The following is a 13599-nucleotide window of genomic DNA, read 5'->3' on the forward strand; positions in this document are numbered from 1 at the left end:
TAACTGTTCTAGCCTTGTATCCCCAATCTGACATTCAATTCTGTTGGTTCGTGGTGTGGGTTACTGTAGTCACGTCCTAGTTCGTGAACCGTGGACAACGGCTGAGTGGAAATGGTCCTGAGAGTTGTTGGCCAACTCCTTTGGAGGAGAGATCCTCACTTGGACTATGTAAGGGTAGCATCCTAATTCACAGAATTTTCACCGAGCACTCTCAGAATATGTTAAAGAAGCCTCGAATCTATGGGAGTAACGAAGTCCCACTCCCATTTAATACGAGAGAGACTCCTTGGAAACAAAATTATTATTATTATTATTATTATTATTATTATTATTATTATTATTATTATTATTATTATTATTATTTGCTACGGGCTTTACGTCGCACCGACACAGATAGGTCTTATGGCGACGATGGGATAGGAAAGGCCTAGGAGTTGAAAGGAAGCGGCCGTTTCCTTAATTAAGTTACAGCCCCAGCATTTGCCTGGTGTGAAAATGGGAAACCACGGAAAACCATTTTCAGGGCTGCCGATAGTGGGATTCGACCCTACTATCTCCCGGATGCAAGCTCACAGCCGCGCGCCTCTACGCGCACGACCAACTCGCCCGGTATTATTATTATTATTAACGTAGACAATGTAGTATTTTGTTAAACATGTGTGTCATTTTAAACCTTAGAAAAGTGTTTTGCAGAATAAAGTGTAGAACAGTGATGTTCCAATATATTCTATTGCAGCTGGGCGACAAAAATGTACTTTATACTACCTGTAAAGCCCGCTATTCCCTGTTATTTTAATATGTGTAATGTTGTTTGTAAGTGTACAGTATTCATGTGTTGTTAATAAAGGGAAAGATTTTCCAAAATGTACAACTAAATACTTTACTATGTGATAGTGTTTTTCCGGTGTCTTAAAAGAGTGTCCTTCCTTCCTGTTACAGGTGAGTCTTTCAGTACAGTCCAGACAGACGTTGGTCCTTCACTCTGATAAGATGAGTATGTTGTGTTCTATCACAAATATTCGTAGTAGAATTGTTCATATTAAGGATGTTAATTTATACATCGCTCGTGGGCTAGCACAATAGGAACACTTTAAAAAACAGACAAGTTCTGAGATAAATGAATTTAAAGCTTACCTCTTTACTGAAATTCAACGTTCATACGATTCGTTAAAGTAATAAATACCAAGCCGTACTAATTATCTCCGTGAGGGCTCAGCTAATAATAATGTCATAAAAACTGCACCTCTTCATCCTCGATATTGTTGCCATGGCTGATTTTGTGAGATGTGCCACTATTGCTAAAAAAAAAAAGATATAAGAAAAATACACAGTGTTGGACTATCTTTGAACTTTGTGGCTTAAATAATGAAATAAATGTACAGGCAAGAAAGTGTACGTTAGGAATGATGTAAAAAATTATTAACACAGTATTCTTAGTGCTTTACTTGTAAAAAGATATAGTAATTAAACTTTGTTAGGGGCTTTATGTCGCACCGACACAGATAGTTCTTATGGCGACGATGGGATAGGAATGGCCTAGGAGTTGGAAGGAAGCGGCCGTGGCCTTAATTAAGGTACAGCCCCAGCATTTGCCTGGTGTGAAAATGGGAAACCACGGAAAACCATCTTCAGGGCTGCCGACAGTGGGATTCGAACCCCATATCTCCCGGATGCAAGCTCACAGCCGCGCACCTCTACGCGCACGGCCAACTCGTCCGGTAATTAAACTTTGAGGATAGTCTAAATCGGTCCTAGATATTTGAAGAGCGTTGCTGTACTTCTTTTTCTCTGTATTCTTAATGTTCCAATACTAGATTATTAATCAACACAGCATAAAGCGAAAACAATACCAAGGAAATCCATAACTTTACGTAAGTTTCAGAGGGAAGCCGAACATGTCCTCGGACACTCCCGGCGCTAAAAACCATACGCCATTTCATTTCACAACGTTGCTGGCGATCAAACTTTGTAGATCATCATATTTCTTCTTAGATATAGGAAGAGGTTTGCTGTAAGTTTTTTTTTTTTTTTTTTTTTGCAGTGTTGCTTCCTGGAACGACTGCAAACTCTTTATGAACCTTGAGGCTTTGATATTCACAATTTTAAAATCTGTTTTATTGAATGTTTTGAAGAAAAAGCATTGTTGAAGAGGACTTTGTCATCGTTAGTGTTTACAACAAAATTATGAAAACTCCTATCTGTGAAGTCCTTTACATCAACAAAGCCATCATGTCCCATTTCGAACAGATTGAAAGGGTTGCCTCTTTTGCCTTGCCATCCTAATTAATGTGGCGTATTGTGATAGAGCGTGGATTGGACTTGATTTTCTAGTCCAGAGTGAACAGACACCTTAATTTTGTGTATGTCCGATAACGAAAAAGTTGTCTGTTACCCTTTCAATTTGAAATATTGCCACGGCATACAGGTAACAGGCAACAACGTATTTACGCATGTCGACTGACACAACGTGGAGAAATTGGAATATTTTCTCTACATAATAGTAGCCCGTCTCTGTAGTGCATTGGTCATTGTGATTAGCTGTCGCCCCTGGAGGCCCGGGTTTGATTCCCGGCTCTGCCACGAAATTTGAAAAGTGGAAATGGGTCCTCTCAGCCTGGGGAGATCAACTGAATAGAGGGGGTTCGATAACTCCTTAGCAATCCTCGAAGTGGTTTTCCGTGTTTTCCCACTTCAACTCTAGGCAAATACCGGGATGGTACCTAATATAAGACCACGGCCGCTTCCTTCCCTCTTCCTTGTCTATCCCTTCCCATCTTCCCGTTCTTCCGTAAGGACCCTATCCAGAATGGCACGTGAGGAGGTTTCACGCTCCAGGACACTGTCCATGAGGCGGTAGAGGTGAGATCCCTCGCTGAGTCCGGGGCAAAAGTCAACCTGGAGGGTAAACGGATTAAGAAAGATGATGATGATGATGATGATGATGATGATGATGATGATGCTTGTTGTTTAAAGGGGCCTAACATCGAAGGTCATCGGCCCCTCAGATTAAGAAAGAAAGAAAGGCATAATACTGTAACAACGGCACAATTAGAGATGGACCGTAGACAGTAATTAAGTTCTTCTCCAACACTGGCACAACTTACTATGTGACACCACTTGCTCACACAACTGCAGAGTTTTCTCTTTTTTTTTTACAACTTTCTTTACGTCACACCGACACAGATAGGTCTTATGGCAACGATGGGATAGGAAAGGGATAGGAATGGCCTGTGCCTTAATTGTCTGGTGTGAAAATGGCAAAACAACGGAAAACCATCTTCGGGGCTGCCGGCAGAAAGGTTCGAACCCACTCTCTCCCGGATGCAAGCTAACCGGTCCATAGAGTTCTAAAAATACTCTTCAGATTAAGATACTTGAAATAATTATTTATATAAAAGTTTCCGATCAGATATAACTTACCAGAATGTGTTACGTGACTGCCGAGCTCCAGGTGCTAACTGATCCTTGCCAGTATTGCAGTCAATGTTAACAACAAAGCAGAGGAGGCAATAACGGTACTTCTATACTGTAATTTGTTGGTGGAATAAAAAGAAAAAGTGAACAAATCAATCAAATCATTCAACACTGATGTACTTTAAGGCAGTCACCCATGTGGCAGATGTCCTACCTGTTGTTTACCTAAATGAAAACAAAGAATGTGGAAATTATTCCAATCCCTAATTTCCCTACCTATAAACAAATATTTGCCCGACTTTGTTCTCTTGAATTACAACTTTCATATTGTGATCTTTCCTACTTTTAAAAACCACCCAAAATTATTCGTCCACTAATGTTATTCTACGCCATCTGTCCATTGACAGCTTGGAACATACCACTTAGTCGAGCATCTCGTCTCCTTTCTCCCAAGTCTTCCCAGCCCAAACTTTGCCACATTTTCGTATCGCAACTCTTTGGTCGAAAATCGCCCAGAACAAATCGAACTGCTCTTTGGAAAGATATGAAGGTGTTGCTGCTGGAAGAAGACTAATCTGCAATGCTGGAGAGTGCATTAACTCCAAATTCGTATTTTTTTAATTGTACCACTATTGCAGTCCACGAGCGATGTGTCATATACTAACAGTGTTGTCAATATGGTGATTGTTCCGAAAAATATTCCTTGTCTCCTTTCGTTCTGCTCGTCGAGACTCCGGAGTAATCCTTGTTCCCTACTTGCTTACTCAACTACAGATTTCATAGTGTAGTGTATAACGATTAGTTCACCTCAGTTATAATACGAAAATAAAGTAATCCAAATTCATATAACACCGGGCGAGTTGGCCGTGCGGTTAGGGGCGCGCAGCTGTGAGCTTGCTTCCGGGAGATAGTGGGCTCGAACCCCACTGTCGGGAGCCCTGAAGATGTTTCTTCCGTGGTTTCCCATTTTCACACCAGGCAAATGCTGGGGCTATACCTTAATTAAGGCCACGCCGCTTCCTTTCCACTTTTAGGCGTTTCCTCTCTCATCGTCGCCGTAAGACCTACCTGTGTCGGTGCGACGTAAAGCCAATTGTTGAAATTTATGTAACAATTTCCCATCAGATAGAAACTGTACAGCTTCGCACTTACAATGTATGATTTTTAAACTGTTTAGTTACTATTTTTGTTGTCTTTATTTTTTATGGATCTGTCTGGCCAGGTATATCCTGCTACGGTAATTGAGTAGGCCGTACAGCCAGCGTCTCAACGCCGAGTGTTGGGCGGCGGGAAATAACCCAGCCAACTGAGGGGACCAACGGCTTCGGGCGGAGGAGTCCTCTTAGTAGGGCGATGAACCCTCAGTGGAGGAAATGCCAGTGGAATTAATAACTGGAAGCGTCTGACCCATAGTGGGCGGCTTGTGGGCAGCGTTTGTTCTCCAGGTTAGGGGCGGCTGTTAACCTGATGTGCAGAAGGCAACGGGAAACCACTGCACAAGCAAAATCCCAAGATTAGCAATCATGGATAGAAGCTTGAGCGAAACTGTAAATACTGATCATGGGCTTCGGAACCCAAGATCCGGCAGGAGAGGGGATGGCTGCAAGGCCTCTCAGGTCGTCATCCAACGAAATCCTTGCAGAAAAGTGCGTAAGAATTCAATGTAGGAACTTGGAATGTGAAAACGTTGCCAAGAACAGGAAAACTGGAAGAAATCAAAATCGCAATGCAAGAAACAGCACTTGATATTTTAGGAATATGTGAAACAAGGTGGTCAGGAAACGGGGACTTCTGTTCAGACGAATTTAGAATAATTTACAGTGGAAGTGAAAAGTCGGGAATGAATGGAGTGGCTATTATCTGGCGAAGAAAATGGTCCAGTCACGTGATCAACACATATCATGTAAGTGACAGATTGATGATGATCAAAGTGAAAGCCACTCCAGTTGATCTAGTGATCATTCAGGTATACTGCCCAACTTCAAACAGTTCCGATGAAGAGGTAGAGACAGTCTACGAGCAAATTGAAAGCTTGTTGGAACTCATAGGAAATAAAGATAATGTGGTCATAATGGACGATTTCAATGCCTCTGTTGGTTCACATAGCAACTTGAAATATGCTGGTAAATTCAGACTAGGGAACACTAACAAAAGAGGTCAGAGACTTTTAGAATTTTGTGAACAGCATGACATGGTTATAACAAACACATTCTTTGAAGTACCTGTCCAAAGAAGATACACATGGTAAGCACCTGGAGATAATGCACGATATCAGATTGATTATATATTAGTCAGACAGAGATATCGAAACCAGATTAAATCCAGCCACAGCTATCCAGGACCTGATGTGGACAGCGACCACAATCTTGTATTAGCCAAGTGTGACATTAAGCTAACCAAGAATATGAAATTGACCCAGCACAAAAGGAAAACACAAACTTTAAAGAACACTGGCATACAAAAGGCGTACAAAATGAAAACTAATCAGTTAGCAGAGACTTTTCATGACAGTGCGAAATGGGAGGAAATAAGGAATGGTATAACTGAAGCTGCTGAGGAAGTGCTGGGAAGAAGACAGTTACAGCCGAGGAAGCCATGGATGACTGATGAAATCATAAACCTTATTCGCGCAAGGAATAAGGAGAATAGAGTAGGGAATAAAGAACGGTACAAAGAAATTAGAAATCAGATCACAACAAAGTGTCGCGAAGCAAAGGAGAACTGGATGAAGGAGACAAGCGAGATTATAGAAAAGGACATGATCAGAGGACAGGTGGAAAAGGCATATTTCAGTATCAGAACCCTACAACACAAACCAAAAATCATAAGCTCCATAGTCACATATAAAATGGGAAATCTCCTGTTCAACACCGAAGAAATCTGTGAACGTTGGAAAGAATACATTGAAGACCTGTACCAAGGAAACGATGTAAATAATACAACCAGCTGCATTGAAAAAGAACACGAGATAGACGAACGCAGAAAGGGTCCCTCAATCACATCTTCAGTCTCCAGGAAAATAAAAGCTTCCGGTCCAGATAACATTCCAGCAGAACTTCTGAAACACTTGGGTGACGATACGAAACGTTGCCTTTTTCAGCTGGTGTCCCATTGCTATGAGAATGGCATAGTTCCACCTGACTTTAGTAAAGCCAGAACTGTTGCAATATCAAAAAAGAGGAATGCCACGGACTGTTCAGATTATCGAACTGTCACTCTCCTGTCTCATGCTTCAAAAATACTGCTCAACATCATCAAGAATAGAACTAAAGGGAAGTTAGAACACTATATCGATAATGACCAGTTTGGATTTCGATCAGGGAGGGGTACTAGGGAAGCAGTTCTGGCATTACGTTTCATTCTGGAGAGAAGAATTGAGAAGAATAGGAAAGTATACTTGACCTTTGTCGACTTAGAGAAAGCTTTTGATCGAGTAGACTGGGAACAACTTTTCCTTACCATGAAAAAAGCAGGAATTGATTGGAAGGATAGACGCCTAATCTGATTTAGAAATCAGTGGGACAAAGAAAAATGCCAAAATAAGAAGAGGAGTTAGGCAAGGATGTCCACTGTCTCCTTATCTCTTCAATATGTTCGTCGAAGTAGCCATCGCAGTCATGAAGGAGAAAACAACGGGGATCAAAATTAATGGCAAACAAGTACACTCTATAAGATCTGCTGATGATATTACCATACTAGAAGAAACAGGTAAAAGTATGCAGAGAATTATCAACATATTAGCAGAAACATTAGGCAAATGGAACCTCAAAATTAATACAAGGAAAACAAAAACCATGACAATATGTAAAGACAAGAAAACACCTGTAACTCACTTAAAAATTGGCCCTGATAAAATAGAAGAAGTGAAATAGTTTTGCTACCTAGGAACCCTGATCACGAGTGATAATCGGAGCATATCAGAAGTCACGAAGAGGATAGCCATGGCAAAGAGAGCATTCCAAGATAAAAGGCATCTGCTGGCCAACAAACATATAGATATTCAAACTCGGAAGGCCTTTGCAAAAACTTTTGTATGCAGCGTGCTTCTGTATGGCTGCGAAAGCTGGACATTAGGAATGCAAGAAAAGAAAAAACTAGAGGCAGTTGAAATGTGGATCTGGAGAAGAATATAGAGGATAAGTTGGACGGAAATGAAGAGCAATACCGAAGTCCTCAGAGAGATAAGAGAAGAACGGAGTCTGATAACCGAAATTGAAAAACGGAAAATAAAATTTTTTGGTCACATTCTGCGGCATGAGGAGTTCCTTTGTAATATCATTGAAGGAAAAATTGCTAGAAGAAGAGGAAGACGACCCAGAGCGTCTTACTTCAAGAACCTGCTTCTGAGGATGAAGTGCAAGACATACGCTGAGTTGAAAAAACTGGCTGAAGATAGACAACTGTGGCTGCAGCGACAAGGCTTAGCCTTTAGAATATGATGAGTTTTTATGGAAAGGAAAAGAGAGGATGTTGCGATAGTTAAACTAAGAAAGCACGTTAACAGCGCTGCTATCTGCTGCTTTTGGCACCAGAGTTTTTGAATCTCTTCTGGTGCCCAATAACGCACATTCAAGCCGGGCTGAGTGACTCAGACGGTTGAGGTGCTGGTCTTTTCTGACCAGAACTTGGCAGGTTCGATCCTGGCTCAATCCGATGGTATTTAAAGGTGTTAAAATACATCAGCCTCGTGTCGGTATATTTACTGGCACGTGAAAGAACTCCTGCGGGACTAAGTTTCGGCACCTTGGCGTCTCCAAAAACCGTAAGAATAGTTAGTGGAACGTAAAAAGAAATAACATTATTACTATCATTATTATGATACGCGCCGGCTTATCACCGCTGGGTTCCGAGGTTCAAATCCCGGTCACTCCATGTGAGATTTGTGCTGGACAAAGCGGAGGTAGGACATTTTTCTCCGGCTACTCCGGTTCTCCCTGTCACATTTCATTCCAGCAACACTCTCCATTAACATTTCATTTCATCTATCATTCATTAATCATTGCTCCAGAGGAGTGCGACAGGCTTCGGCAGCCGGCACGATTTCTATCCTCGCCGCTAGATAGGGGCTTCATTCACTCCATTCCTGACCCGGTCGAATGACTGGAAACAGGCTGTGGATTTTCATTTTCATTACATTTAACTCCATGCCTAAAATCTGGTGTCTATTCAATGCAGTCAGCTCCATTTGTCAGTCCAGGTTCCCTGTACCATTTCAGCAATAGTCCATCTCCACCATATTACAGGCGTCGAACTAAGAGATGCTATCAAATTTTGCTCTGCGATGGGATCATACCGAGATGCAAATGCGGTAAAACCCTTTCGTCGGAATAACGTAGATCGCAATTACTATACTTATCTTCCTGCATTTAAACTCTCATGTCGAAAGAGTTTTCAGTAAGGTAAATTTAATATAGAAAACCAAAAACAAAACGAAAATTCAGAAATTGCATTCCATTTTGAGTGCTCGACTGTGGCTGAAGAATGAAGTTGAGTGCTGTCACAGTTACAGACTATGGAGAACGTCAAGGGTCCATCACCTTGCTACACTAAAGACTGAGAGTGACGAAATTTGAGCCGAAGCAATTTAAAGGATAAAAATTCGTACAAATTTGTTTTTATAAGTACATTCTTCAACTTCCATCGCCTTTCCCCACCCTAACGTAAACTATATCGCACGTGTTTACTTGGTTCAGTACCTTCCTGGCGCAGTCGGGCTGTGTGGCTCAGGCGGTTTAGGCGCTGGCCTTCTGACCCCAACTTGGCAGGTTCGATCCTGGCTCAGTCCGGTGGTACTTGAAGGGGCTCAGATACGTCAGTCTCGTGTCGGTAGATTTACTGGCACGTAAGAGAACTCCTGCGTGAAAAATCCCGGCACCTAGGCATTTCCGAAAGGCGTCAAAGATAGTTAGTGGGACGTAAAAACGATATTATTCCTTCCTTACTTCCTTCCTTCCTTCCTTCCGGACACCAACCCTATTTGGAAGAATATATTGTGTGTTTATTTGGTGGCTGATAGATGTGCTGTGTGTATGTGTACCTTGCTATAAATAAAAGAAAAACTCGTGATCCTCTGAATCGATGGTCGCGATGCTGACCTTTCAGCCAAGGAGCTCCATTTGAAGGTGCATTAAAGTTATATTTACTTATTTCTGGTGTTTTAATCTCATGGTTTAGTCTGTTCTCATTTTTAAGTATTGACGACGCTTAATGTTAGTAACAATTTTCTCGGACTTGGTCTCTGGTACATCCAGTTACAAAGAATTAATAGCTCTTAAATGTTTGAAAAAGATCTGGGTAATCTCCCTTACAGCCACAGAACACCAGGATTACAGCACGACCACGTTAGAATATATTAAACAGGATTAGGTAATCAATTGTGCCCTCGAGAATAGGAAATTCACAAAGGATTTAATAGGGGAAAATAGTCTCATTGTTACATTGTACTTTCTCAAGATACCACCATTATGACATGAAAGACACTTTTACTACTCAAAATAATAACCATGTTAGTGTTTCGGGTATATGCTGTGTAAAATAAGGCTAACTGCGGTGGCTTATAGTGAGTCATCTAGTGTCGTGTTAAGGTACCACTTCATCACTCAATTTATTGTCATTATTAAAGCCCGGATTTTCATGCCGTAACAGGTTAGATTTCAAACTAAATTTGGTTAATAGCAAGTGTCGGCCACCCGCTCTTCCTTACTGTAGTAAAAGTACCATACATTTTAGGAGTTCTGATGCGCGGTACCCCTAATGTTTATGCAATCCCCATAGCATAACCGTTGTAAAGGTAGACTATACTTGCTGTTCGCTTCAGAAACTTTGCATTCTAACCTATTAATGCATAAAAATCCGGGCTCTAGTCATAATTACAAGAGCTGCCTACGGGATAAGTACATAGAGTTAGTAATATTATTTATTTTCTAACTCTGCGCATGCGCGGTTTTTTCGAGTACCATATAAATTGACAGTCACGGCTGTGAGCGCAGCGAGGGATCCAGTCGGCCGTGGCAGATTAGCAGCAATTCAAATTGCGCCTCTAGATGTCAGTCTATCCCTCCATTCCTCTGCACGATTCCAGTTGGAATTTAGAAAATAACTTGCACACAAAAACACATTACAAAGATAAAATGTTGCGTATTGAGTAGAAAAGTGAAGGGATATTTCTATGACATTTAATAAAGAAAACATAAATGTATCACACAGTAATTCAAGAAGTGTTCATACGAATCAGGTCGTATAATTGCGACTGGAAAATACAGATGAAAATACCTCATAGTATATTTCAAACAGCTTCAATATCTACGCAGGAGCATTTAATATTACGAACACTTAACTTACCGGTAGGTTTCTTTTCGTAATTGCGACAAAACTTTCCTGTTCAGTGGCTTAAAATTTTACTGTTTCGCATAACGATGTTTGTCTGTCACCTTTCTGCCGTCCAGCAGTGGATTCAGTAAACTGATTATCAAAATAGAACAAAGTTTATCGTTACAGAATACAGTCCATTTCAGTTTTCTCGAGCAGCATATTCAGTGGTGCATTAGTAGTGATTGTTGTGAGTACGCCCAGGCAGTGATCGCAAGTTATGCTATCTTCATCCACTTTTACGAGATAACGACGTAACGTACACACGTCACGGATTCTATTTTCAGCGTTGTGGCCAAGCCAGAAAATTAGGAAACTATTTTTTAACCTGTTGATATTTGAATAAACGTAATTAAATTATTCGTACTTCCTACCTAATTGGCTATTAGTATTTACATTACGGATTTTAGCAGCTATATTTCTGCCATCTCCAACTGCATTCGTTTACGGAACATTCGGAGCTAATTTTGTGAGCAATTATCAGGCTTAATCTCGACCTTTGCGTGCATAGACTTTTCAGCGTGGTCTGAATTCCATGCACACAAGAACGAATGTTTGCAATACTCTTTCGGTACTAAACACAGAGCCCTCTATATTTATCAATGTGCACCCAAACTAATCTTTACAAGCTTAATACACAAATCAACGCCTTATATATACTTAATTTTAAGGCCTATCTAATCTAAGAAAGCACTCGCTTAACGTCTTGATTCGCAAGTTCCATATACGACTGTGTTAAACCATCGCCCTCTACTATGGCTGCGCTAATACGCCTTCCCAATACAGCGATATGAGCGATATGAGTCTAGTTCCCATATTTACCGCCGAGCGCTGCTTCGCTGGCACTGAAACACGATTGTTCATTACAGCATACGTTAAGTGTTTTGTAAATTTCTGTTTAAATATATAGCCAATTACTCGATAAACATATTTGAATCACACCTTACATCTTAATAAACAAATTCAGTGAAGAGCGTAACCCTCCAAAGTCACCTCCGTACAGGCCATGAAGGCCCTTGGAGGAGTGGAAGGTAAAGGCTTCCACCATTGTTAACTTCGGCACGTGATGGGGTAGAGTGGTTGGCTCTACGCCCGGCCGCCTTTGCCCCCAGGAATTAACCTGGTACTCAATATTGGTGTAGGCTGAGTGAACATCAGGGCCATATGCACCTGAGCGTAACCCTCTGCAGCGGAAAAACCGTACAAAATAATGTTAACGGTAGGTAGTAAATACTGTAGAAAATAAATAATTTCACACTTTTCTGTTTAAGTGTTTCGCGTTCTCATATTTCGGTCTTTCAGATACCTCTGTTATTTATGTGACTATGTTATTTAAGAATACAGGAATAGCACACTCGCAAATAACTTCACTCAATAACTGTGGATGTCCGATTTTTGGACAACTGAAATGAGGAAAATAACGCAACACGAACATTAGTCACTCATAGACGCAACAGGATTTTTATGCACAAATGGTTGTGCTTTCGATACAAAATCATAAATAACTTTCAAAATCCACAGTGGCAAATCAGATGGGTACTGCAGCCTGCTGTTTTAATCTCTTTAATAAATCAACCCCACCGAGCTCGATAGCTGCAGTCGCTTAAGTGCGGCGAGTATCCAGTAATCGGGAGAGAGTGGGTTCGAGCCCCACTGTCGGCAGCCCTGAAGATGGTTTTCTGTGGTTTCCCATTTTCACACCAGGCAAATGCCGGGGCTGTACCTTAATTAAAGCCACGGCCGCTTCCTTCCAATTCCTAGGCCTTTCCTATCTCATCGTCGCTATAAGACATATCTGTGTCGGTGCAACGTAAAGCAAATAGCAAAAAAAAAAAAAGAAATCAACCCCGTCAGCCGTACCGGGCATCTCTCCTCTCAAACAGGTCATAAGAACCAAGAAGCCAAACACTCGGCTTAAACATCGTGGCCCTTGGCTCACTTATGACCTGGTTTAATTAATCTTTCGGCCTTTTCCAAATTGCACCCCACCATCACTAAATGAAAACAAAATTAAACCCTGAAAGGGGCCGTTTGTTAAGAAGCTTGGCATCCCCACCCTCAATAAATACATACAATAAAGATATATATTTTCCAAATTATAGCGAAGGTACTACCACGGAATTATCAACGATATCATGAAATAACCAATAGCAGTCAGTTGTAACAAAAGGCGTTAGTTGCATAAAACAGGTAAGTTAAACTAATATTTCATCCACAGATATTAACGACCGAAATGTCAGAATGAAATACAGCTTGCAAATTTGTAAATATTCGCACGATTTAACGGTATTTGAATAAATTCCAGATTATGACGAAATTACAAAGGTTTTCCCTATGTATGTATGTATGTATGTATGTATGTATGTATGTATGTATGTATAATCATCTTGCTTTTCACACTGAGCCAACACTTGAGACACAGGGGAAGAAAGTTTCATTTGTGTGGGTAAAAGCCCATGTAGGAATTCCAGGCAATGAGCTAGCAGACAAAGCAGCACGATCTGCTGCCACTGAAGGCCAACAGACCTACACGACAGTTCCAGCATCGGATTACACCTCCTTGCTTCGTCGACGGCAATTGACGGCGTGGAACAACGAGTGGCATGATACCTCCCAACAACGCGGAAAACACTATTCCCCTATCCATCCAGATATTCCAAACGTTCTTTGGCACCATCAGCTTCCCTATTCGCGTCAATTCATCAGAGCAATCGCAAGAATGAAGTTTCATCATGGTTGTTTCCCTCAGCATCTGCACAAAATCCAAGTACTACGATCTCCCTTCTGTTCACGTTTAGCTGATACAGTTGCCGATCT

This window comes from Anabrus simplex, chromosome 4 (assembly GCF_040414725.1).
Source record: "Anabrus simplex isolate iqAnaSimp1 chromosome 4, ASM4041472v1, whole genome shotgun sequence".
NCBI lineage: Eukaryota > Metazoa > Arthropoda > Insecta > Orthoptera > Tettigoniidae > Anabrus > Anabrus simplex.